This window comes from Thalassophryne amazonica, chromosome 1 (assembly GCF_902500255.1).
Source record: "Thalassophryne amazonica chromosome 1, fThaAma1.1, whole genome shotgun sequence".
NCBI lineage: Eukaryota > Metazoa > Chordata > Actinopteri > Batrachoidiformes > Batrachoididae > Thalassophryne > Thalassophryne amazonica.
Genome location: NC_047103.1, coordinates 93,156,853 through 93,184,383, shown reverse-complemented (window position 1 = coordinate 93,184,383; position 27,531 = coordinate 93,156,853). Strand labels below are relative to the sequence as shown.

The window sequence follows — 27,531 nt, the reverse complement described above, 5'->3', positions numbered from 1 at the left end:
GACTGGGCTAAGGGGGGGTCAAGACATTCAAGTGAGACACACACAAATTGCCACACGACTCCCAGTCACAATCCTGAGCGGGGATTTAACCCTTCAAGCCCGAGCACTGGTGGACACGGGGTCAGAAGGGAATCTGCTAGACAGCAGATGGGCAAAGGAGGTAGGGCTCCCTCTGGTGGCGCTTCCTACGCCATTGCAGGTGCGGGCACTAGATGGCACCCTCCTCCCTTTACTCACACACAAGACACCACCAGTAACTCTGGTGGTGTCTGGAAACCACCGGGAGGAGACTGAGTTTTTTGTAACTCCTGCCACCTCCCGCGTGATTTTGGGCATCCCATGGATGTTAAAACACAATCCCCGGATCGATTGGCCGTCTGGGGTGGTGGTTCAGTGGAGCGAAACCTGCCATCGGGTGTGTTTAGGATCCTCGGTTCCTCCCGGTTCCCAGGCTAAGGAGGAGGTCAAAGTCCCGCCCAATCTGACGGCAGTGCCAGTTGAGTACCACGATCTTGCTGACGTCTTCAGCAAGGATCTGGCACTCACCCTTCCCCCGCACCGTCCGTACGATTGTGCCATTGATTTGGTTCCAGGCGCTGAGTTCCCGTCCAGCAGGCTGTACAACCTCTCACGACCTGAGCACGAATCAATGGAGACCTACATCCGGGACTCATTAGCTGCCGGGCTGATCCGGAACTCCACCTCCCCGATGGGGGCAGGTTTCTTTTTTGTGGGCAAGAAAGATGGCGGACTTTGTCCATGTATTGATTACAGGGGGCTGAATGAGATTACGGTTCGCAACCGATACCCGTTGCCATTATTAGATTCCGTGTTCACCCCCCTGCATGGAGCCAAAATCTTTACTAAACTGGATCTTAGAAATGCGTATCACCTGGTTCGGATCCGGAAGGGAGACGAATGGAATACGGCATTCAACACCCCATTAGGTCACTTTGAGTACCTGGTCATGCCGTTCGGCCTCACAAACGCCCCCGCGACGTTCCAAGCATTAGTTAATGATATCTTGCGGGATTTCCTGCACCGATTCGTCTTCGTATATCTAGACGATATACTCATCTTTTCTCCGGATCCTGAGACTCATGTCCGGCATGTACGTCAGGTTCTGCAGCGGTTGTTGGAGAACCGGCTGTTTGTGAAGGGCGAGAAGTGTGAGTTCCACCGCACCTCTTTGTCCTTCCTGGGGTTTATCATCTCCCCCAACTCCGTCGCTCCTGATCCGGCCAAGGTTGCGGCGGTGAGAGACTGGCCCCAACCCACTAGCCGTAGGAAGCTGCAACAGTTCCTCGGCTTTGCTAATTTCTACAGGAGGTTCATTAAGGGCTACAGTCAGGTAGTTAGCCCCCTGACAGCCCTGACCTCACCAAAAGTTCCCTTCACCTGGTCGGATCGTTGCGATGCCGCGTTCAAGGAGTTGAAACGGCGCTTCTCGTCTGCACCCGTTCTGGTGCAGCCCGATCCTAGTCGCTAGTTAGTGGTTGAAGTGGACGCCTCGGACTCAGGGATAGGAGCTGTGCTTTCCCAGAGCGGGAAGACCGATAAGGTCCTTCACCCGTGTGCCTATTTTTCCCGCAGGTTGACCCCGGCCGAACGGAACTATGACGTCGGCAATCGAGAGCTCCTTGCGGTGAAAGAGGCTCTAGAAGAGTGGAGACATCTGTTGGAGGGAACGTCCGTGCCATTCACGGTTTTCACTGACCACCGGAACCTGGAGTATATCAGGACCGCCAAGCGGCTGAATCCCAGGCAAGCCCGCTGGTCACTGTTCTTCGGCCGTTTTGACTTCCGGATCACCTACCGTCCCGGGACCAAGAACCAGAGATCGGATGCCTTGTCCCGGGTACATGAAGATGAAGTCAAAACGGAGTTGTCGGATCCACCGGAACCCATCATCCCGGAGTCCACTATCGTGGCCACCCTCACCTGGGACGTAGAGAGAACCATCCGGGAGGCCCTGGCACGAAGCCCGGACCCCGGAACTGGGCCGAAGAACAGACTTTACGTCCCACCAGAAGCTAGGGCTGCAGTCCTGGACTTCTGTCACGGCTCTAAGCTCTCCTGTCATCCAGGGGTGCGAAGAACCGTGGCAGTTGTCCGGCAGCGCTTCTGGTGGGCGTCCCTAGAGGCCGACGTCCGGGATTATATCCAGGCCTGCACCACCTGCGCCAGGGGCAAGGCTGACCATCGTAGGGCTTCGGGTCTGCTCCAGCCGCTGCCCGTGCCCCTCCTGGTTCACCACGTCGTCCGGCTGCATGGGATCCCAACAGACATTGTTTCAGATCGCGGTCCCCAGTTCTCCTCGCACGTCTGGAGGAGCTTCTGCCGGGAACTGGGGGCCACAGTGAGTCTCTCATCCGGGTACCATCCCCAGACCAACGGGCAAGCAGAACGGGCCAATCAGGAGATGGAGCAGGCCCTGCGTTGCGTGACAGCCGCGCACCCGGCGGCCTGGAGTACCCATCTGGCCTGGATCGAGTATGCCCATAACAGCCAGGTGTCGTCAGCCACCGGCCTCTCCCCTTTCGAGGTATGTCTGGGGTACCAACCGCCTTTGTTTCCAGTGGTTGAGGGAGAGGTCGGTGTGCCCTCGGTCCAGGCCCACCTACGGAAGTGCCGTCGGGTGTGGCGTGCCGCCCGTTCTGCCTTGCTGAGGGCCCGGATGAGGTCAAAGGCCCATGCAGACCGTCGGCGGACCCCGGCCCCTGCGTATCGGCCAGGGCAGGAGGTGTGGTTGTCGACAAAGGACATCCCCCTCAAAGTGGACTCCCCCAAGTTACAGGACCGTTACATCGGTCCCTTCAAAATCCAGAAGGTCATCAGTCCAGCCGCAGTGAGGCTTCAGCTGCCGGCCTCACTGCGGATCCATCCTGTATTTCACGTGTCCCGAATCAAACCACATCACACCTCACCCCTCTGTACTCCGGGTCCGGCACCGCCTCCTGCCCGGATCATCGATGGCGAGCCGGCTTGGACTGTGCGCCGGCTTTTGGATGTCCGTAGGATGGGCCGGGGCTTCCAGTATTTGGTGGACTGGGAGGGGTACGGACCTGAAGAACGCTCCTGGGTGAAGAGGAGCTTCATTCTGGACCCGGCCCTCCTGGCCGATTTCTACCGCCGCCACCCGGACAAGCCTGGTCGGGCGCCAGGAGGCGCCCGTTGAGGGGGGGGTCCTGTTGTGTGGGCCGCTGAAGAGGAGGTACTGCTGGCCCACCACCACCAGAGGGCACCCTGCCTGGAGTGCGGGCTCCAGGCACAAGAGGGCGCTGCCGCCTCACAAGAGCAGCCGGGGTGACAGCTGACACTCATCACCTGTGACAGCTGTCACCACTCATCTGATCTGCATCGGTATATCAGCAAGACGTCATCTCCACCTCTTTGCCGAGATATCGTTCTACCTGAAAGGTAATATCCTCAGCCTGACTGCTTGATAGAAAGCCCTTTTTTTTGTGCTTTTTGTGAGTGATAACAGACTTTTTCTCCAACGAGAGGTGGAGGTAGCTTCCCTGCCGTGCATATTGCTGGGTGCAGACGCACCCACGTTTAATTGTGTTTTTGTTCCTCGCCAGCAGTACCAGGTCCGACACGCGGAGGCAGTGGCCACCTGGGAGTTCGGGACTTGGCGGCTCCAGTATTCCCGGGGTCTGGTGGCGGAGGAAATCATGTGGTTCCGGTTCTGCTTTGGACAGACGTCTCCTATCTTCGAGCCTGCCCACACGACACCTTGTAATTTGACCGCTGATCTATTGTGTAATCTGTTGTGTTTGTTGTGCACGTTCGCAACAGTAAAGTGTTGTTATTTGACCTATTCCATTGTCCGTTCATTTGCGCCCCCTGTTGTGGGTCCGTGTACTTACACTTTCCCAACACTGAGCTTATCATCAACAAAAACTCCAAGAAATTTAGTTTGAGATACAATTTCAATTTCAGTACCATTCAACAATAATTTACTGCTTAAATTTCTAGGCTTATTTCCAAATATAATGCACTTAGTTTTACAGAAATGAATTGATAATTTATTAGAGTCAAACCAGTATTTAAATTTTTGCAGTTCCCTCTCCACCAAGTCCAAGAGCTGTCTCAAATTCTCTCCACTACCAATCACAGTTGTATCATCAGCAAACAAAATGCAACTCAAAGACTTAGAAACCAAACCTATATCATTAATATACAGCAAAAACAGTAATGGCCCGAGAACTGACCCCTGGGGCACTCCACATGTAATCTTCAAAAATACTGATTTTATCCCACCAAGGTGAACATACTGATATCTATTACATAAATAACTAGCTATCCAGTTAAAGGCCAGTCCTCTAATACCATACATCTGTAATTTTTCCAATAATACGGTATGATCAATAGTATCAAATGCTGTGTATTGCTTCTTCTCTATTGCATTTGTAACTTGTTCCACAAAGTCTATTAAAGCCAAAGAAGTTGTTTGATTTTTTCTGAAACCATACTGCTGTTCGTTAAGTATATGGTGTTTTTCTATAAAATCGTTCAACCTCTTTACAAATATTTTTTTCCAGAATTTTAGAAAACTGTGGTAACAAAGAGATTGGCCTATAATTTGAAAAAAAAAGTGTTTATCACCAGATTTAAACAAAGGTATTACCTTAGCAATTTTCATTCTGGAGGGAAATTTCCCAGTCATAAGTGACAGATTACAAATGTATGTTAAGGGTTTGATAATACAGTCAGTAATGTTCTTAATCAAAACCATATCAAAGCTATCAATGTCAGTGGATTTTTTTCCCTTAATTTTATGAACTATGTTAAAAATTTATTTTTCATCCGTTTCTCTAATAAACATTGAATCCTGAATTTTATTAATTGATTTACAGTTGTCCATAGAACACTTTGCCGTAGTTACAATTGAGTTTGCTCATTTTTATAAACAATAACAAAATAATCATTAAAATAATCAGCAATAATTTTATTTCCTTTTCCAATTTTATCAGAGTCTATATAAAAGTAAGATGGATAATCTTTAACAACTTTTTTCTTTTTAATGATTTCGCCCAAGAGCTTCCAGGTTCCCCTAATGTTAGTTTTATTTTTCTCCAACAAATCACAGTAATACTGCTTCTTACACAATCGCATAATGTTTGTTAATTTATTTTTATATGTCTTATATTTCCTATCGGCTTCATTAGTTCTAAATTTTAAAAACTGCTTATACAATATATATTTTTTTCTTTTTACATGCTTTCAGGAGTCCCTTTGTTACCCAAGGTTTATCAGGCCTTTGTGTATCTTCGGTTTTAGGCACCCACGGACAATGTTTATCATACAGATTAGATACAATAGAAATAAATGATTCATCAACATCATCACAATAAATTTCACACCAATTCTGGTGCAATAAATCCCTTCTGAGGTTCTCCATATTAACAGTTATTTTCCTAATAAAATGTACAGTTTTTGTTTGACGCACACTGTCCACTGATGACTGAAATGCTACAAAAACTGGCAAGTGATCACTGACATCAGAAATAAGTATTCCACCTGTTATATTCCCTACAATGGCATTTGTTAATATGATGTCAATGAGTGTTGATGTGTTCCTAGTTATCCTGGTTGGATGTGTGATCACAGACCCATACAAAACATAGAGTTTATAAATTCAGTTATTTGTAATTGACCATAAGGGTTTAAAAAATCAATATTAAAGTCTCCACAGACAACCAAAAGCTTATTATTAATTTTGTTGTACATAATTAATGAAAGTAGCTGAAAGTGTGTTGTAGGGATGTCGTAAGTGCTCAGAATAAAGTGATGATTAATCAATAAGAAAATGAGAGCAAGTTAAGTTATACCCTAAATATCCCCTGACCTAGAATATGATGAATTGTAAAGAATGGAAAATTTGAAGTAAATACTGAAAAATATAAAGAAAATGTTCATCCTGGGTGAAACATGCTTTGTCAGGACATTTCATACACCATATTGTAGATGAAATGTTCCGAATTCCCCCACTGTGTATTCTTAGAAAGGAGCTGAAAGTGTGTTGTGGGGACATTTTAAGTGCTCAGAATAAGCTGATGATTAATTAAGAAATGCTCAGAGCAGGTTAAAATCTACTCTAAATATGCTCTGAACTTTGACCTCACAGATGCATTACAGTTAACTGCTGAATGTAAAGATCACACCAGATTACACCATATTAAACTTTAATGTGTCCTTTACAGTGATTCAAAACAGCAGAAATACTAAATCAATGCCAATGAGAGACTGTAGAATTACATGCAAAGTGATGAGGATGAAGATACTTAGTGATGGTTGGACCTGTGGCATCATCCACTTGAGTCTCTGAGTGGGGGGAGGGTGGGTTTTCTCCACTTCTATGGTGTTTGATGTGATGCTGTTCATCTGTAAACACATTTTATAATGACAATAATGCTTTAGAACATGAATAATTATATATAAAAAAAGACAATTTGAAGTAGATGGTGCATAATATGCAGAAAAAACTCCTGGATAAAACAGGCTTTGTGAGGACATGTCAGACCATGTCTCAGACCAAATGTATCTAATTCCCCACACTGTGTATACTCAGAAAGTAGTTGAAAGTGTGTTGTGGGGACGTCGTAAGTGCTCAGAATAAACTGATGATTAATCAAAAAGAAAATGAGAGCATGTTAAGTTCTACCTTAAATATCCCAACCTAGAATATGAAGGATTGTAAAGAATTTAAAATATGAAGTAAATACTGAAAAATTTACTGAAAATTCTCATCCTGGATGAAACATGCTTTGTGAGGACATTTCACACACCATATTGTAGACCAAATGTATCCAATTCCCCCATTGTGTATACTCAGAATGTAGCTGAAAGTGTGTTGTGGGGACATCGTAAGTGCTCAGAATAAACTGATGAATAAGCAATTAGAAAAGCTCAGAGCAGGTTATAATCTACTCTAAATATGTGCTGAGCTCCCTCTGACTTCACAGATGCATTACAGTTAACTGGTGAATGTATTGACTTTGAGAAAAGGTACATGAAATGAAATATTTGACAAGAACTTTTAAATTGGTGCCTGCTTGGTCACAATGTACCTGCAGGTGAGTTTTTCTGCTGTGTTTATCCATCTGAACCTTAAACTGGAGGAACTAGCTCAATTGCTCTACATTTTAATGCTTAGCTCGATCTTCAGTCATCCATTAACATTTCTTATAAATAATTAGTCTTTTGATAGTTTTGTGGTTGAACTGACTTCATCACATGACTTAGAAGATGTCAATCTGAGGTTATTTTTACCTTAAGATTCAAATACACAGATTCGGATATCTTCTGTAACATTAAGAGACATTGTGAGGGCAACATGCATTTGTTTTCCAGTCATCGCCTCCATAGTCAAAGGTAATTTCTTCTTCTTCTTTAATGTCATTCAGCAGAAACAAACAAAGGTGTGGCTTTCCATTCACTTCATTTTATTTCATCTTACAGATTCGATATCTGTGTTCATCATTGACTAGTGCCCCAAATGATCCATCTTCTCTCAATGCAGCAATACTTTAAAATGGAAAAATAAAACAAGGCACAAAGCAAATATCACAATATATCACCATAAAGTTAAAGCCTGACTTAGATAGTATTGTAAAGTATAGTGTAGTCTTACCACCATGTTTTCCCTCTCCACTTAAACGGGAACATAAATGCCCCACATGATGGATGGTATGGTTTCCTTCTGTTCTGATATTGTGCATTATTATCACTGTTGTGTGGGCCGCTGAAGAGGAGGTACTGCTGGCCCACCACCACAAGATGGCGCCCTGCTTGAAGTGTGGGCTTCAAGCACGAGAGGGCGTCGGAGCGACCGGGAGTGACAGCTGTCACTCATCATCCGTACCAGCTGTCACTCATCCACTACTCATCACCACCACCATAAAGGCCAGACTGCAACTCCACCTCCCCGCCGAGAAATCAGCTACCATTCAGGTAATTTCTCTGCTAAGCTTAACTGTGACTAATAGTCTGATCTCATTTGCAGCCGTTTTCCTGTGACGGTGTCCTTATCTGCGGTATTGGCGTTTGGTGTGGACTGCGATGGCTTCGCCTCACACCCCAAACCAGATAAGTGGTTTCACAGGAGCTGTACGAGTGTGTGATTGGAGGTGGAAGTTTTCCCTACAAACTGTATACAGACTGTGGGATTACTGAGTGTGCGAACTCACACTCATCAGGACTGTCTCTGTTCTCTGCCAGCAGTACCGGGTCTGACTGCTGAAGACAGCGGCCACCTGGGGCGCAGGGCTTGGCGGCTCTGGTGTTCTTCAGCACCGTTGGTGGTGGAAGCTGTGTGGGATCCGGCTCTTCTCTTGCCAGGCGTCTTCTATCGTCGAGCCTGCCCACACGTCACCTGGTGTATAATTGACATTCCACCATATTGTTATTGTCTGTACGTTGTTGTGCGATTCACAACATTAAATTGTTACTTTTGGCTTATCCATTGTCCGTTCATTAACGCCCCCTGTTGTGGGTCCGTGTCACGACACTTTCACAACAGGATTTCTCGGCCAGCGTCATGGATCCCGAGGGGCGTCAACCATCGCTTGAACAGCCAATGGAAGAGCGAGGTGCACAGGCGCCAGCAGGAGGCGTGTTGGGTGAGCTGCAGCACTTCTTAACCGCCTTTACCGCTCGGTTGGACTTAGTTACCGAGCAGAGCATTATTCTCAATTGTAGGATGGAGGCTCTCACTGCCCAGGTGGAAGCGCGTGCTCAGGGCACTGCTGCAGCACCTCCTCCTGCTGACCGTGTGCCAGAGACAGACATTCCGCTGGTCGTTCAATGAACCCCCCCACCTTCCCCTGAAGCATACATAAGCCCTCCGGAGCCATACGGAGGCTGTGTGCAGACGTGCGCGGACTTCTTGATGCAGTGCTCGCTCGTCTTTTCACAGCGTCCCGTCATGTACGCGTCAGACGCTAGCCGGGTGGCTTACGTTATAAAGGGGGAATCTGCTGGATAGCAGATGGGCAAAGGAGGTTGGGCTCCCTCTAGTGGCCTTACCGTCACCATTGTCGGTGCGGGCACTAGATGGCACCCTTCTTCCACTAATCACACACCAGACGCAGCCAATGACATTGGTGGTGTCTGGGAATCACAGGGAGGAGATTGTGTTTTATGTAACACCTTCAACCTCCCGAGTGATTTTGGGTTTTCCATGGGTACTAAAACACAATCCCCGGATTGATTGGCCGTCTGGGGTTGTGGTTCAGTGGAGCGAAACCTGCCACCAGGAGTGTTTAGGATCCTCGGTTCCACCCAGTGTGACAGCTAAGGAGGAGGTTTTAGTCCCCCCCAATCTGGCGGCGGTGCCAGCCGAGTACCACAACCTTGCTGATGTCTTCAGCAAGGATCTGGCACTCACGCTGCCCCCACACCGTCCGTATGATTGTGCCATTGATTTGATACCGGGCGCTGAGTACCCGTCCAGCAGGCTGTACAACCTCTCACATCCGGAACGCGAATCAATGGAGACCTACATCCGGGACTCGTTAGCTGCCGGGTTGATCCGGAACTCCACCTCCCCGATGGGTGCTGGTTTCTTTTTTGTGGGCAAGAAGGACGGCGGACTCCGTCCATGCATTGATTACAGAGGGCTGAATGAGATCACGGTTCGCAACCGATACCCGTTACCTCTGTTGGATTCAGTGTTCACGCCCCTGCATGGAGCCCAAATTTTCACAAAATTGGATCTTAGGAATGCTTATCACCTGGTTCGGATCCGGGAGGGAGACGAGTGGAAGACGGCATTTAACACCACGTTAGGTCACTTTGAGTACCTGGTCATGCCGTTCGGCCTCACCAATGCGCCCGCGACGTTCCAAGCATTGGTTAATGACGTCTTGCGGGACTTCCTGCATCAGTTTGTCTTCGTATATCTAGACGATATACTCATCTTTTCTCCGGATCCTGAGACCCATGTCAAGCATGTACGTCAGGTCCTACAGCGGTTGTTGGAGAACCGGCTGTTTGTGAAGGGCGAGAAGTGTTCGTCTGGGTACCACCCCCAGACGAACGGGCAGGCAGAGCGGACGAACCAGGAACTGGAGCAGGCCCTCCGCTGCGTGACCTCCACGCACCCGACGGCCTGGAGTGACCATCTGGCCTGGATCGAGTACGCTCATAATAGCCAAGTCTCATCTGCCACTGGCCTCTCCCCGTTTGAGGTGTGTTTGGGGTACCAGCCCCCATTGTTTCCGCTAGTGGAGGGAGAGGTCGGGGTGCCCTCGGTCCAGGCCCATCTGAGGAAGTGCCGTCGGGTGTGGCGTACCGCCCGCTCTGCCCTGACGAGGGCTAAGGCCCATGCAGACTGCCGGCGTTCCCCGGCCCCTGCATACCAGCCCGGGCAGGAGGTCTGGCTACCCACTAAGGACATCCCCCTGCAGGTGGAATCCCACAAGCTAAAGGACAGGTACATCGGACCATTTCCCATACTCAAAGTTCTCAGTCCGGCCGCAGTGAAGCTGAAGCTGCCAGCTTCACTGCGGATACACCCCGTTTTTCATGTGTCAAGACTCAAGCCCTGCCATACCTCACCACTGTGTGCCCCGGGACCAGCGCCGCCTCCTGCCCGGATCATCGACGGGGAGCCCGCGTGGACGGTACGCCGGCTCCTGGACATCCGTCGAAAGGGCCGGGGGTTCCAGTATCTGGTGGACTGGGAGGGTTATGGCCCCGAAGAGCGCTCCTGGGTGAAGAGGAGCTTCATCCTGGACCCGGCCCTCCTGGCCGACTTCTACACCCGTCACCCGGACAAGCCTGGTTGGGCGCCAGGAGGCGCCCGTTGAGGGGGGGGGTCCTGTTGTGTGGGCCGCTGAAGAGGAGGTACTGCTGGCCCACCACCACAAGATGGCGCCCTGCTTGAAGTGCGGGCTTCAAGCACGAGAGGGCGTCGGAGCGACCGGGAGTGACAGCTGTCACTCATCATCCGTACCAGCTGTCACTCATCCACTACTCATCACCACCACCATAAAGGCCGGACTGCAACTCCACCTCCGCGCCGAGAAATCAGCTACCATTCAGGTAATTTCTCTGCTAAGCTTAACTGTGACTAATAGTCTGATCTCATTTGCAGCCGTTTTCCTGTGACGGTGTCCTTATCTGCGGTATTGGCGTTTGGTGTGGACTGCGACGGCTTCGCCTCACACCCCAAACCAGATAAGTGGTTTCACAGGAGCTGTACGAGTGTGTGATTGGAGGTGGAGGTTTTCCCTCCTAACTGTATACAGACTGTGGGATTACTGAGTGTGCGAACTCACACTCATCAGGACTGTCTCTGTTCTCTGCCAGCAGTACCGGGTCTGACTGCTGAAGACAGCGGCCGCCTGGGGCGCAGGGCTTGGCGGCTCCGGTGTTCTTCAGCTCCGTTGGTGGTGGAAGCTGTGTGGGATCCGGCTCTTCTCTCGCCAGGCGTCTTCTATCGTCGAGCCTGCCCACACGTCACCTGGTGTATAATTGACATTCCACCATATTGTTATTGTCTGTACGTCGTTGTGCGATTCACAACATTAAATTGTTACTTTTGGCTTATCCATTGTCCGTTCATTAACGCCCCCTGTTGTGGGTCCGTGTCACGACACTTTCACAACAATCACTTTACCAAGGCATTGCTAGGCCGGTATCGTAGATTTACGTCGACGCTACTTGGCTATACCAGCCCACTGTGCGTAAACAAATGACGTCATAGCATGCGCGCAGCCCAAGAACTGTCCGCAGAGGGGAAAAAAAAAACAAACTAAAAAGGCGAGAAGCGTGTGTTGGTCCCAATATGGATATTCCAGATGATTTTCTCATGGATAGTCCAACAATGAACAGCAGCCAGAGCAGCCAGCTTGATGAGGATGCACTGCTGAATTTGGAGAGCAGCGCGCGCCAGCCGACGCGCCAAAAGTTAAGTGAGCCAACTTTTTATGTACGCGTTACATGTTGTGTATCTCAGTAAAAAGTGATAATAATGCAAATAACATGCTGTTGTCATGCAGTATGAATTTTCTGAGTCCCTCCGTTCATGACCAGTCGCCCGAAATGACAGATATTCGCCCTTGTCTAACTCGGGCGAATATCTGTCATTTTGGGTGACTGGTCATGAACATCGGGCCTCTGAAAATGCATACCACCCTCCAAAAGCATGTTATTGTATTATCAGTTATCAGATCTCCCCTATACTCAACTATATAATCTCCTTGGGAAATTGGAGATGTTGTCAGAAGTGTAATGCAGCAGCCCAGCGACAGCCCCAATTTGCAAGGGAAATAAAGCGCGTGGCCATCAGTCTTCAGCATGACTTTGGTTTATTAGCTAACATCATCATATAAGTGACAACAGGTCAGAGGTCATCAAATAATAATAAAAACAAAAATAAATAAATGTACAATTTGAGAGCACAACAGCACAACACCAGTAATAATAATTACAAATATTAACACCCCCACTTGCTCTCAGATTGCCAGACTCTGTCAGAAAAAGTAGAAAAATTCAAAAATATACAAGGTAATACACTCTTAGTAACACCCAAAAAGAAATTTAGAGAACTTAAGTAGCTTATGCTTTGTAGCAGGTTTTGTCATTATATCTGCTAGCATCTTCTCTGTTGGACAATAATGTAATGTCACATTTCCTTCATTCACATTTTATCTTACAAAGTGAAATTTGATGTCAGCGTGTTTACATCTTTGCCTGCTAACTGGATTTTTAGCCAATGCAATAGTACCTTGATTGTCTTCTAGGATTTTGGGTGATGCAAATTCACATTTATCAAAACCCTTGAGTAGTTGTGTCAAATACAAACATTCCTGTACAGTTGCCGCGAGTGCCATGTATTCTGCCTCGCAAGTAGATAACGCTACTTTCGGCTGCTTTCTGGTTTTCCAAGACACAACAGGCCCATTTTCATTTAGACATATACAGTATCCTGTAGTACTGCGTCTATCCATGGCATCTGCTGCCCAGTCAGCATCACTGTAGGCATAAATACCCATTTTATTACTGTCACTTTTCCTGTAATATAACACTTTGTTCTTTGTCCCTTTCAAATACCTGAGTACATGATTAGCAGTAACCCATTGTTCCTCTGTAGGATTGGTAAAGTACTGGGATAGCCTGCTTACTACTACAAAGCTTAAATCTGGTATTGTACAAGTAGCAAGGTAAATAAGGCTTACTACTGCTTCTCTGTACTTTTGCACATCCTTCAGCCCATTTGCATCAACTGTATAGTTAAGTTTTTGTTCACAGGGCATTGAACGAGGTTTACTGTCCTGCATGTTAAACCTTTCCAATAACTTCTCAACATATTTCTTTTGTGACATTTTTACATATTCATTTGACTGTTCAAAATCAATACCTATAAAATATTTGAGTTTGCCCAGATCTTTCATCTTGAATTTAGTAGTGAGCATTTCTTTGGCTGTTTTCATTCTCGTCACTTGCTGCTATGAGTAAGTCATCAACCCAGATTATTATTATGATCTTATCATTTGCTGTCTCTTTTGCATAAATACAATGATCTGATTGGTTTTGGACAAACTTATTTTCAATCAACCATGAACGTAACATATGATTCCAATTACGACCGGATTGTTTCAGTCCGTAAAGTGACTTTTCAAGTTTATACGAGGTCTATTAGAAAAGTATCCTACCTTTTTATTTTTTAAAAAAACTATATGGATTTGAATGACGTGCGATTACACCAATCATGCTTGAACCCTCGTGCGCATGCGTGAGTTTTTTCACGCTTGTCGGTGACGTCATTTCCCTGAGGGCAGGCCTTGAGTGAGATGTGGTCTCGCCCTCTCAGCTGAATTCCTTTGTTTCACACGCTGCTCGAGACGGCGCGCGTTGCTTTATCAAAATTTTTTCTGGACCTGTGAGGAATATCCGAGTGGACACTATTCGAGAAATTAAGATGGTTTTCGGCTGATGAGAGATTATGGGGTGTTTCTGTCGGTGTAAGGACTTCCCACGGAGCGGGACGTCGTGCAGCGCTTCCAGGCGCTGTCGTCGGCCTGTTTCGACCTGAAAACATCCTAATTTAAGGCTTAATTCACCCAGGACGTCGTGAGAGAACACAGAAGATTCAGAAGAGGCCGGCATGAGGACTTTATGTGGACATTCCACTGTTTAAAGACATTGAGTTGTTTCCGTGACGACTCGGCGAATCTGTGTGCGCCGCGACAGGAAAAACACCTCCGTGTTGAAAACCATTTGTAAAATTCAGGTGGCTTTTGATGGCTTTCAACAAGTGAGTAACTGAGAAATTGTTTAACAGCTTGGGCATATTCCAACTTGCCCATTAAGGTTTCCAACGGAGGTGTTTTTCCTGTCGCGACCCCCCGCGGTCGGGTCCGGCCCGACATGCGACTCTGCCCGCACGTCTTTCATTACAAAATGTCCGTTAACAATGGAATGTCCGAATAAACTCCTCATGCCGACTTCTTCTGAAAGTTCTCTGTTCTCTGACGACTTCCTGGGTCAACAGAGCCTGAAATGTGCAAGTTTTCAACTTGAAACGGCGAGACGCTGCCACCTCGAAGCACAGATCGCCGTCAGGCGCCGTGGGCCGTCCTTACGGCGACACTACCAGACCAAAATGTCTCATCAGCCATTAAAATTTTTACTGAAAACCAGTTGAATTTATCGAATGGTGTCCACTCAGTTGTGCCTTACAGTTTTGAAAAAATTTTGATCAAACAAAGCAGCAGTCTCTGAGCCATTCCTAAACAATGAAAAAATCGACGAGAGGGTGGGCAACTCCTCACTCAAAGACTGCCCACAGGCGAATGACATAACCGACAGGCGTGAAAAAAACTCTCGCATGCCCACGAGGGTTCAAGCATGTCTGATGTAATCACACGTGATTCAAATCCATATGGTTTTTGAAAAAAAATAATAAGGTCGGATACTTTTGTAATAGACCTTGTAAACCAGCTTTTCTTTGGAATGTGTTTTTATCTCATACCCCTCTGGCTGCTCAATGTAGAGTTCACAATATATGGGCGCATGGAGATAGGCAGTCTTAACGTCCATTTGGTGTAAAAGTAAGTTTTCCTGAACTGCTTTCTGCATTAGTACTCGCACACTGGTCATATCTGCTGTTGGAGAGAATGTTTCATCATAATCCACTCCATACTTTTGACTATATCCTTTTGCCACATAACGTGCTTTAAATTTATCAGTGCCATCTTCATTCTTTTTGATTGTGTATACCCACTTACCCCCCACTGCAGCCTTGCCTCTGGGTAAAGTGGTTAGTGTGAATGTCTTATTGTCTCTCAGAGACTCAATCTCATTGTCCATTGCTCTGATCCAGCTGTTGGAGTCGGACGACTCCACTACTTCCTGGAAAGATTGTGGTATTCCACAGGCCAGTCTATAACAATAGTCAATGTTAGTGAGCACTTGATCATCACTGTCCATGTCAGTATAATACTCACACAGGTAACTTGGCTTCTTTCTGATTCTGGTTGGATACCTTGGACTGTTAGACTCATTAACCTGTGCCTCACCATCCATCACAGGCTTTTCTGATTCTTCCTGTAAACTAGTCTCTAAGGACATGCTAGGTTTTGGTGCCTGCCTCTAGACAGGTTTGGTTCTCTCATAATCGTCATCATCCGATGTTACTCCTGTTTGTGTCTGCTGTTCCACATTTTTCTTTGACACAAAATTTAACAATGTGTTCTTTTGGACTTTACCACTGTCTGGATAATAAACCAAGTAAGCCGGGCTGTTTTTGTCATACCCAATGAACACTCCTTTTTCACACCTAGTGTCCAGTTTATTTTTGTCTTGCTTGTAAGCATAGCACACAGACCTGAATTGTTGCATCCTTGAAACATCTGGTTTCCTTCCAGTCAACATATAATATGGTGTTTGCTTTGTGCGGTTATTAAAACACCGTTTTCTGTTTACTGCCGCTGTTTGTACAGCAAATGGCCACAATGTTTTTGGCAGATCACTTTCAATTAACATACACCTAGCCATATCAAATAATGTCCTCCAATTCCGCTCTGCTGTGCCGTTTTGGTGTGGTGAGTACGGCACAGATGTCTCGTGTCTAATGCCATTTTTGTTTAGTAGTGACTGGTATTCTTTTGACATAAACTCAGTCCCATTATCAGATCTAATATGCTTGACCTTCCCATAGGGGGCAGTGTCAGCCAAGAATCTCTCTGTTGCACAGACAGTATCACTCTTTTGTTTTAGGAAGTAACAAAAACTGCACTGGAATAATCAATCAATCAATCAATCAATTTTTTTATATAGCGCCAAATCACAACAAACAGTTGCCCCAAGGCGCTTTATATTGCAAGGCAAGGCCATACAATAATTATGTAAAACCCCAACGGTCAAAACGACCCCCTGTGAGCAAGCACTTGGCTACAGTGGGAAGGAAAAACTCCCTTTTAACAGGAAGAAACCTCCAGCAGAACCAGGATCAGGGAGGGGCAGTCTTCTGCTGGGACTGGTTGGGGCTGAGGGAGAGAACCAGGAAAAAGACATGCTGTGGAGGGGAGCAGAGATCGATCACTAATGATTAAATGCAGAGTGGTGCATACAGAGCAAAAAGAGAAAGAAACAATGCATCATGGGAACCCCCCAGCAGTCTACGTCTATAGCAGCATAACTAAGGGATGGCTCAGGGTCACCTGATCCAGCCCTAACTATAAGCTTTAGCAAAAAGGAAAGTTTTAAGCCTAATCTTAAAAGTAGAGAGGGTGTCTGTCTCCCTGATCTGAATTGGGAGCTGGTTCCACAGGAGAGGAGCCTGAAAGCTGAAGGCTCTGCCTCCCATTCTACTCTTACAAACACTAGGAACTACAAGTAAGCCTGCAGTCTGAGAGCGAAGCGCTCTATTGGTGATATGGTACTACGAGGTCCCTAAGATAAGATAAGATGGGACCTGATTATTCAAAACCTTATAAGTAAGAAGAATAATTTTAAATTCTATTCTAGAATTAACAGGAAGCCAATGAAGAGAGGCCAATATGGGAGAGATATGCTCTCTCCTTCTAGTCCCCGTCAGTACTCTAGCTGCAGCATTTTGAATTAACTGAAGGCTTTTTAGGGAACTTTTAGGACAACCTGATAATAATGAATTACAATAGTCCAGCCTAGAGGAAATAAATGCATGAATTAGTTTTTCAGCATCACTCTGAGACAAGACCTTTCTGATTTTAGAGATATTGCGTAAATGCAAAAAAGCAGTCCTACATATTTGTTTAATATGCGCTTTGAATGACATATCCTGATCAAAAATGACTCCAAGATTTCTCACAGTATTACTAGAGGTCAGGGTAATGCCATCCAGAGTAAGGATCTGGTTAGACACCATGTTTCTAAGATTTGTGGGGCCAAGTACAATAACTTCAGTTTTATCTGAGTTTAAAAGCAGGAAATTAGAGGTCATCCATGTCTTTATGTCTGTAAGACAATCCTGCAGTTTAGCTAATTGGTGTGTGTCCTCTGGCTTCATGGATAGATAAAGCTGGGTATCATCTGCGTAACAATGAAAATTTAAGCAATACCGTCTAATAATACTGCCTAAGGGAAGCATGTATAAAGTGAATAAAATTAGTCCTAGCACAGAACCTTGTGGAACTCCATAATTAACTTTAGTCTGTGAAGAAGATTCCCCATTTACATGAACAAATTGTAATCTATTAGATAAATATGATTCAAACCACCGCAGTGCAGTGCCTTTAATTCCTATGGCATGCTCTAATCTCTGTAATAAAATTTTATGGTCAACAGTATCAAAAGCAGCACTGAGGTCTAACAGAACAAGCACAGAGATGAGTCCACTGTCCGAGGCCATAAGAAGATCATTTGTAACCTTCACTAATGCTGTTTCTGTACTATGATGAATTCTAAAACCTGACTGAAACTCTTCAAATAGACCATTCCTCTGCAGATGATCAGTTAGCTGTTTTACAACTACCCTTTCAAGAATTTTTGAGAGAAAAGGAAGGTTGGAGATTGGCCTATAATTAGCTAAGATAGCTGGGTCAAGTGATGGCTTTTTAAGTAATGGTTTAATTACTGCCACCTTAAAAGCCTGTGGTACACAGTGTTGCCACAGTTACTTTGAAAAAGTAATCCAATTACTGATTACTGATTACTCCTTGAAAAAGTAACTTAGTTACTTTACTGATTACTCAGTTGTAAAGGTAACTAAGTTAGATTACTAGTTACTTTTTTAGTTACTTTCCCCAGCTGTCGACAACAACCCTCTGCCACCTCAACATGACAATGATACTTGTTTAGCCAAAACTCGCTTTATAGTCACCCTTTCTTGACTTCAATGAAAATAAATACTTGTTTTATAAAAAGTAAAATAAAGACCTCTTTCTTGATCTCATATTTCACTGTTGACAGCACTGTAACAGTAAAACTTGCAATTTCTAGCCTACATTGTTTATAAATGTAACTATTAAATTCTTTCTAACATTATTCTAACATTTAAATTCTCTCTAAACATTTTACTTGTCGAAATTATTATTATTATAAGTAGTATTAGTAGTTGTAGCAAAAAAAGGCTTCAAAACTGGACCTTTAATCTAGGGGTGTTGGGGGGGCACATCCTTGCCCCACGCCCCCATTCCATCTGGATTCGCCCCTGCTTTGGTGGTTGAGCACAAAGAATGGATAACATTTATTTATGCAGAAAACATGACCAGATTTACAGGTAAGAAAGTTTTATTGCGTTTTCACATCATGTGGTCCTCAGAAAGAGAGTTTAGGTGCATTTGAGTGGAAAATAGTGTTAGTTGTTGACACGTCGCGGAGGATCAGCTGTTTTTAACGAGACGATACGGAGCGGCTCAGATCAGAATTCTAAATAAAGGAGAAAAATAAAACACAAAAATGTCTTTGTAAAGTTCAGTGCAGGTGTGCTGTTGTCACCATGCTTTAAGAGGTGAGGACGAGTCGTAGCTGCTGCAGAAAACCGCGGATGAAAAGCTCACGGATCGCTTAAAGTGGGCAGTTCAGTCGAACCCCGACCTCCTGCCCATGGATCAAGTTTAATGCTGCTATCAACCCACAATGCAAAAATAATAGTAACGCACAGTGACTTGGAGAAGTAACTTTAATCTGATTACTGATTTGGAAAGATTAACGCGTTAGATTACTCGTTACTAAAAAAAGTGGTCAGATTAGAGTAACCCGTTACTAAGTAACGCGTTACCGGCATCACTGGTGGTACATAGCCAACTAACAAAGATAGATTGATCATATTTAAGATCGAAGCATTAAATAATGGTAGGGCTTCCTTGAGCAGCCTGGTAGGAATGGGGTCTAATAAACATGTTGATGGTTTGGATGAAGTAACTAATGAAAATAACTCAGACAGAACAATCGGAAAGAAAGAGTCTAACCAAATACCGGCATCACTGAAAGCAGCCAAAGATAACGATACATGTTTGGGATGGTTATGAGTAATTTTTTCTCTAATAGTTAAAATTTTGTTAGCAAAGAAAGTCATGAAGTCATTACTAGTTAAAGTTAATGGAATACTCAGCTCAATAGAGCTCTGACTCTTTGTCAGCCTGGCTACAGTGCTGAAAAGAAACCTGGGGTTGTTCTTATTTTCTTCAATTAGTGATGAGTAGAAAGATGTCCTAGCTTTACAGAGGGCTTTTTTATAGAGCAACAGACTCTTTTTCCAGGCTAAGTGAAGATCTTCTAAATTAGTGAGACGCCATTTCCTCTCCAACTTACGGGTTATCTGCTTTAAGCTACGAGTTTGTGAGTTATACCACGGAGTCAGACACTTCTGATTTAAAGCTCTCTTTTTCAGAGGAGCTACAGCATCCAAAGTTGTCTTCAATGAGGATGTAAAACTATTGACGAGATACTCTATCTCACTTACAGAGTTTAGGTAGCTACTCTGCACTGTGTTGGTATATGGCATTAGAGAACATAAAGAAGGAATCATATCCTTAAACCTAGTTACAGCGCTTTCTGAAAGACTTCTAGTGTAATGAAACTTATTCCCCACTGCTGGGTAGTCCATCAGAGTAAATGTAAATGTTATTAAGAAATGATCAGACAGAAGGGAGTTTTCAGGGAATACTGTTAAGTCTTCTATTTCCACACCATAAGTCAGAACAAGATCTAAGATATGATTAAAGTGGTGGGTGGACTTATTTACTTTTTGTGTGGATGTTAAAATCGCCCACTATAATTATCTTATCTGAGCTAAGCACTAAGTCAGACAAAAGGTCTGAAAATTCACAGAGAAACTCACAGTAACGACCAGGTGGACGATAGATAATAACAAATAAAACTGGTTTTTGGGACTTCCAATTTGGATGGACAAGACTAAGAGTCAAGCTTTCAAATGAATTAAAGCTCTGTCTGGGTTTTTGATTAATTAATAAGCTGGAATGGAAGATTGCTGCTAATCCTCCACCCCGGCCCGTGCTACGAGCATTCTGACAGTTAGTGTGACTCGGGGGTGTTGACTCATTTAAACTAACATATTCATCCTGCTGTAACCAGGTTTCTGTAAGGCAGAATAAATCAATATGTTGATAAATTATTATATCATTTACCAACAGGGACTTAGAAGAGAGAGACCTAATGTTTAATAGACCACATTTAACTGTTTTAGTCTGTGGTGCAGTTGAAGGTGCTATATTATTTTTTCTTTTTGAATTTTTATGCTTAAATAGATTTTTGCTGGTTATTGGTAGTCTGGGAGCAGGCACCGTCTCTATGGGGATGGGGTAATGAGGGGATGGCAGGGGGAGAGAAGCTGCAGAGAGGTGTGTAAGACTACAACTCTGCTTCCTGGTCCCAACCCTGGATAGTCATGGTTTGGAGGATTTAAGAAAATTGGCCAGATTTCTAGAAATGAGAGCTGCTCCATCCAAAGTGGGATGGATGCCGTCTCTCCTAACAAGACCAGGTTTTCCCCAGAAGCTTTGCCAATTATCTATGAAGCCCACCTCATTTTTTGGACACCACTCAGACAGCCAGCAATTCAAGGAGAACATGCGGCTAAACATGTCACTCCCGGTCTGATTGGGGAGGGGCCCAGAGAAAACTACAGAGTCCGACATTGTTTTTGCAAAGTTACACACCGATTTAATGTTAATTTTAGTGACCTCCGATTGGCGTAACCGGGTGTCATTACTGCCGACGTGAATTACAATCTTACCAAATTTACGCTTAGCCTTAGCCAGCAGTTTCATATTTCCTTCAATGTCGCCTGCTCTGGCCCCCGGAAGACAATTGACTATGGTTGCTGGTGTCGCTAACTTCACATTTCTCAAAACAGAGTCGCCAATAACCAGAGTTTGATCCTCGGCGGGTGTGTCGTCGAGTGGGGAAAAATGGTTAGAAATGTGAACGGGTTGGCGGTGTACACGGGGCTTCTGTTTAGGGCTACGCTTCCTCCTCACAGTCACCCAGTTGGCCTGCTTTCCCGGCTGCTCGGGATCTGCCAGGGGGTAACTAACGGCGGCTAAGCTACCTTGGTCCGCACCGACTACAGGGGCCTGGCTAGCTGTAGAATTTTCCACGGTGCGGAGCCGAGTCTCCAATTCGCCCAGCCTGGCCTCCAAAGCTACGAATAAGCTACACGAGGAATAACTAAACATTTCACACCCAGAGCAGAAAAGTGCGGGAGAGACAGGGGAAGCCGCCACGCTAAATCGGCTAAGAGCTAGTAGCTACGCTAAGCTAGCGGATTCCTAAAAACACGCAAAAGTGAATAATGTGTAAATAATTTAGAGGTGATTCAGCAGAAGGAGTGCTTTAGTTAAGGCACGTAAAGATTACACTGGGAAACAAATCGTAATCTAGATAACTAGATCAATCTAACTGCGCAGATTAAACAGCTAACAGATACAGCAAAACACCGCTGTGCTCCGGAACAGGAAGTGATACAATACCGCAGTGAGAGCCAACCACCAGTAGAGGCCGCATGGCTGCATGGTGTTGCCCTTTGGTGTCGATCAAGACCACCTCTGAATCCCCACGCTGCTAGGCCACTCCGTGGTACCTGGTTCCATTGGCCAGCTCCACACAATGGGCCTCATGTATCAACGGTGCGTACGGCGATATTTGAGCGTATATGGGGTGTACGCCAAAACGGCTGCGCTACTTGGCATTTGTCAATGTGGTCGTTGGCGTATGTTGCGCTGAAAATATACACCAGGTCGAGAGGTGGCGTAAATTATACACCAAAATGAACCAGCGCTGGAATCCACATAAAAATGAAGATGATCAACATGATGAACAGTGCCATTATACAAATCAATGCATATGTCACATAAATAACACTTTCCTGATTATACTACATAATAATCAATACAAATCCCACCTTTGCGGAATTGTTATGGAGCACGATCCGTGGCTACAGCGTTACTGCAAAGAAAGCGCTGCTCGCCTTTTTCTCCAGACTTCGAGCCTGGAGCCAGAGCAGCGCTGAGCTTAACTTCATGTGGTGTGATCGTTTTAGACAATGAAATTGATAATAACAACTGTAGTTTCGTCATTCCCTTAATTCGCCCGTGCTGCAACCAGGTTTTGTTATCTCCATTCGGTTGTCACAATAAAATAAATACAGAAATACATTTAAAAAATAAAGAAATCTGACAGATTAGGTGTGTCTTATTAATTGAGCGAGCAAATATCCACGTCAAGAATTATTGACATGTGAAAAGAGAATACAGTGGTCCCTCGCTATAACGGCGTTCACCTGTCGTGGCCTCAGAGTCTCGCGGAGTATTTAGTCCAATTTTGCATGCCTTTGTTACAGTGTTCTGTGTTCTGCGTATCTCTTTATAAGAATCTTGTTGCCCAGAAGAGAAAAGAGCGCCAACAACTACTCATAACTGTGTTTGTCACACGGAAACACACACCTGCTGCAGCGAGATGTGAGTGGAAAAAGGCGCGGCGTCAGGACGCAGAGGCCCGATCTGTGAAATACTGGTGAGTCACTATTAATAATTTCTTATGTGTCCGACCTCGTTCGTTGATCGTTAAAATTAATTCGTTAGTTCTAAATGCCTTCATAATTATTTATAGGAAAACTTTCTATTTTTATTTCTCAAACAAATGTTTGGGCCTGAAAACAGTTTGGTATTATTTTCCTACTAAGGTTTGAACTTTGAGAGTGTTTACACACGAGAGAAAAGTGAGAAAATGTTCATGCCTGATTGAGAAAGTGTATAAACTGTGTAGTGAGGGGTTTTACAGCTTTGAAACATCTATAATAATTGTAAAAAATAACGCTGACTACGTCGCGGTTTCGCGTATTACGGGCTATTTTTTAGAACGTAACTCCAGCGATTAATGAGGGACCACTGTAACACTTTATTGATTATATACTACAAAACAATTGATACGACAGCCGCTTTTGACGCTCTATTGGCACGCGTCGTGACTGGTGGAGTTCTTTTTCATTGCCGTCTTTCCGGCTTCCATATCGTAAAATGAGGGTGTGTCTGAAGCAGAGTCTGAATATTTATGGGCGTGTTTATTATAATTACGATCGTTTCCACCCGCCGCATTTATCAAGATCACGTCAGGCGTACGCCAGAAATGGGCAGGTGCGCACTGCTTGATACATGTCACGGCGACTTTGGTGTATTTCAGGTTTACACTGTAAATTTACGCCACAAGTGTGCAACATTGATACATGAGGCCCAATGAGTCTCTGCCTTGAAGCTTGCATCAAAACTTTTGAACTTTGTCTCATCTGTGATTATGTGTGATGTTGCCCCAGCGTCAACCATCAGGCCTTTCATCTTAACTCCTCGTCCTGGATAGGTGTCCTCTTCTGCGTCCCTTGTCAGGAAAGCCTAGGCCGCGTTTCCACTTTCCTCCTCAGACACCTGTCTGGCATTATCTCGCCTCGGTCTGCGTCTGCAGTTTGCGTCTCTGTGTTTAGCATTTTTACAAAAGCTGCACCACTGCTTTCGCTGGCATGTTCTAGCTTTGTTTCCTTTAATGCCACATTTGAAGCACACCATGTCTGCCATGTTCTTATCTTGCACATTTGTGGATGCGGGATATGTTTTGGCTTTGATCTTCATCACATTATCCCCGGATGGTCGCACACACATCTTCTCAGTGTCTTCAAATGACCTTAACTTTGTTTTAAAGTCTGAAAATGTCATGCTCTCATCACTTTGTGTCACATAGATGGCGAATGGCTTGAACGGCTCCGGTAGGCCTTTGAGCACCATGGCAATGAGCAGATCATCGCTCATGGCTTCCCCTGCATTTCTCAATGCTGTTATAATAGTCTCTGCTCTAATAACGTACTCTGTTACGCTTTCACCACTTGATTTCTGGAGATTGGTCAGCTCAGTATAAAGGCTAATAATGCGTGGCTTGCCTTTACCTGCATAATATGCACATAGTATCTTCAGTGCTTCTCTCCCATCATCAGGGGCTTCTCTCATGATCAAGCTCAAACTTTTATCGTCCAAGAACTGTATCAACTCAGCATACGCCTCTGCGTTTTTCTCTTCGTCAGTATCATCATCGCCACGAGGTTGATAAAGTATTGTATCTTTGAGCCCCTGTAAATGCAAATGTCCCAGGAATTTGGTCTCCCAGAGTTCATAACCTTTTTCATCTCCGTCGAAGACCAGGTGGGACCATCTTCCACCTGACCGCTCCATCCTCTGGGCACACATGCCGAGGCTAGCACACTATAACAGCTTCCCTTTGCTCTCAGAGCACGTGGTCCGTCGTGACTTTCTCCTCTCTCCTCGGCGCACAACTTTTGCCAAAACTTTATCTGTGGCTTCCTGGGCCCATAACCTGTTGTCAGAAGTGTAACACAGCAGCCCAGCAACAGCCCCAATTAGCAAGGGAAATAAAGTGCGTGGCCATCAGTCTTCAGCATGACAGGGACTTTGGTTTATTAGCTTACGTCATCATATAAGCGACAACAGGTCAGAGGTCATCAAATAATAATAAAAACAAAAATAAATAAATGTACAATTTGAGAGTACACCACCACAACACCAATAATAATAATTACAAATATTAACAGGAGACTTTGCAAATAAGCCACGTCCTGACAAAGACAACAAAACAGAATCAACAGATTATCACCAAAACAGCAAAACCAGTGGTCATGTTAGTGCAGACCTAAACAGATATTAAGTGATTTGAGATAAGCTGCAATCTGCAACTTCTTTCATCCTAACATTTTGCATTAGATGCTCATCAGATAATCAGTGTGTATATGCTAGAAATAAATAAATAAAGCACATTGCCTTACCTTTCACTGGATTGATATATGTACTTTACCTTTTAATTTGAATGTCTTGTCACATCCTGAGGCAACATGGTGACTGGCATCTTGAACTGGGCTGATCTGTCATGGCATTTCAAACTGCAGGCAATTTGGAAATCTGCATTACATTCAATTTCAGTTTGAGGTATTTGAAGGTGATAACCCTATAAGATGCACAGCAGCTATTTTGACATGAAGCTTACACACCACAATTCAAACCACTTTTAATTTTGACATGAATTTTAAATTTTTAGTCTTAATCACTTACTGAAATTTTAATTTAGTTATAGTTGCATTTTAGTCTGTAGATAGTCACTTTTAGTAATTGTTTTTAGTCTTTAATTTTACTCACAGTTTGTTGGTATTGTAAAGGAATTTGCTGAATGATAATTCTTCTGACTGTAAAATAAAAAAAAAAAAATCCAATGAAAAGTAATCATACCTTGAACTATTATCATATAATGTTCTAGCTGCTGTCAGGAGGGACAGGTGGTCGGACAGCCGTGCACAGATGCTGTACGATCCCATGGCGACAGTTTCATGCATGCTTGTGTGCACGTGCACAAACAGTGCGACCACATGAAAGGTGTGATACCACATCACGCTCACAGCAGCAGAAGCAATTAAATGTTGTACAAATGTACATAAATTGAAGAAAATGATGTAAGGACCAAATAATGTGAGAGCACAGAACATTATAAGAACACTGAATGTACTGTTTAAAAGTAAGACAATCATGTTACTGGTAAGTCCCTTTGGCTGCTCCCTTGTTTTGCACTCGGGGTCGCCACAGCAAATCCAAGGTGGATCTGCATGTTGAATTGGCACAGGTTTTTATGCCGGATGCCCTTCCTGATGCAACTCCACATTACATGGAGAAATGTGGCAAGGGTGGGATTTGAACCTGGAACCTTCTGAACTGAAACCAAGCGCATTACTGGTAATGATGTGTAATTGATGCTTGATGACTTGACGTCTGTGTTGGAAATGTGTAAACAAATGGATTTCATTTTGCCTGTTAAAATATTTAATTCCTGTTATCAAGAGCAGACAATACAAAAATTATCATTCTTCTGTTTCTTTATGTTCATGAACCATGGCCATGGATATAAACAAGGAATTCATGAGCTGACATAGATGAACTGATGCACGCTCATAAGCCAGCCACACAAAGGGTCCGTCCATGCATCCAGCTGTCTCTGCCCAACCGGCACACGGCTGCCAAAGGACACCATATCATATGGACTATAACTCACGTGGTGGATGTGACATTTTCCTTGCCAGCTGGCGTTCATGTGATCACACGGATATTTTCACAAGGGGCAGCCTGGCAGATGGTGTCTGCAGTGCACACTGAGGCACAGCTGAACGTGTTGCAAAGGTGATATGTGTTTTTATCATGAGAGCCCACCAACACATGTGCATCGTGGTGGCATGTTGATATGGCACGATATGTGTTCTCCAGCCATGGGTAGCGATGACATAGCAGCCAGCTGCGACATGATGACCTGTAATACGCAGCTGGAGCAGCTGGCTTTTTATTTTTAGCTCTGCTGTGGTGGTATGGGCATGCTTCTGGCTGATGATTCCACCTCCAGCAGGACAAGCTGGATATGCCATGATGGGTGTTCCACAGCTGTCAGTTGTTCCATCATGGACATGACAGCAGTCCAGATATGATGCTGCGCTAGACAGTGATCGCACTGCACACCGGACACCGTTCGACCCACAACCTCAACTGCACCTCGACAATGTTGGATTGTGGTGTGGGGGGGGGGCGACACACTTGCATGCCATTCAATGACACACTTGCACGCCATTTTTGTTGTTTGGGGGCGGACTGACTGCCCTTTGAGCTTTCGCCACCTGGACTGCAGCTCGACCTAGATTACAGTGGTGTCCTCTGCTCTACATTCATGTTGGTCTGCACGAATGGCCCCGCATTTTCTAAGTGCCCAGCGACTGCCGTTGGAAGTGCGTGGGTGGCAGCTTTATTCTGGCTGAGTGTGGGTCGAATGGCCATTCGGCACCTTTCACCCTCATTCGGTTGCTGGTGTGAAGGCTAGCTTGTTCACCACATTCGCCCAGGGTGAGATGTGGCCAATCGTTTTGTGCAGCCCCTTGAACATGGTCTAAATGGTCTGATCTGCGTATGACATGCTGTATGAATGTTGTGACCATGGTCAGATGGCATTGCGACCTCATCTTGACACCGTTCGATTGGGTTTCCAATACAA

The 27,531-nt window shown here is 45.0% G+C and overlaps 1 protein-coding gene across 1 annotated transcript in view; it reads left to right on the top strand.

Moving 5' to 3' along the window:
• LOC117509399 (calcium/calmodulin-dependent 3',5'-cyclic nucleotide phosphodiesterase 1C-like) overlaps positions 1–27,531 on the top strand; it is a 296,954-nt gene that overhangs the window by 71,629 nt on the left and 197,794 nt on the right. The window lies entirely within an intron of this gene.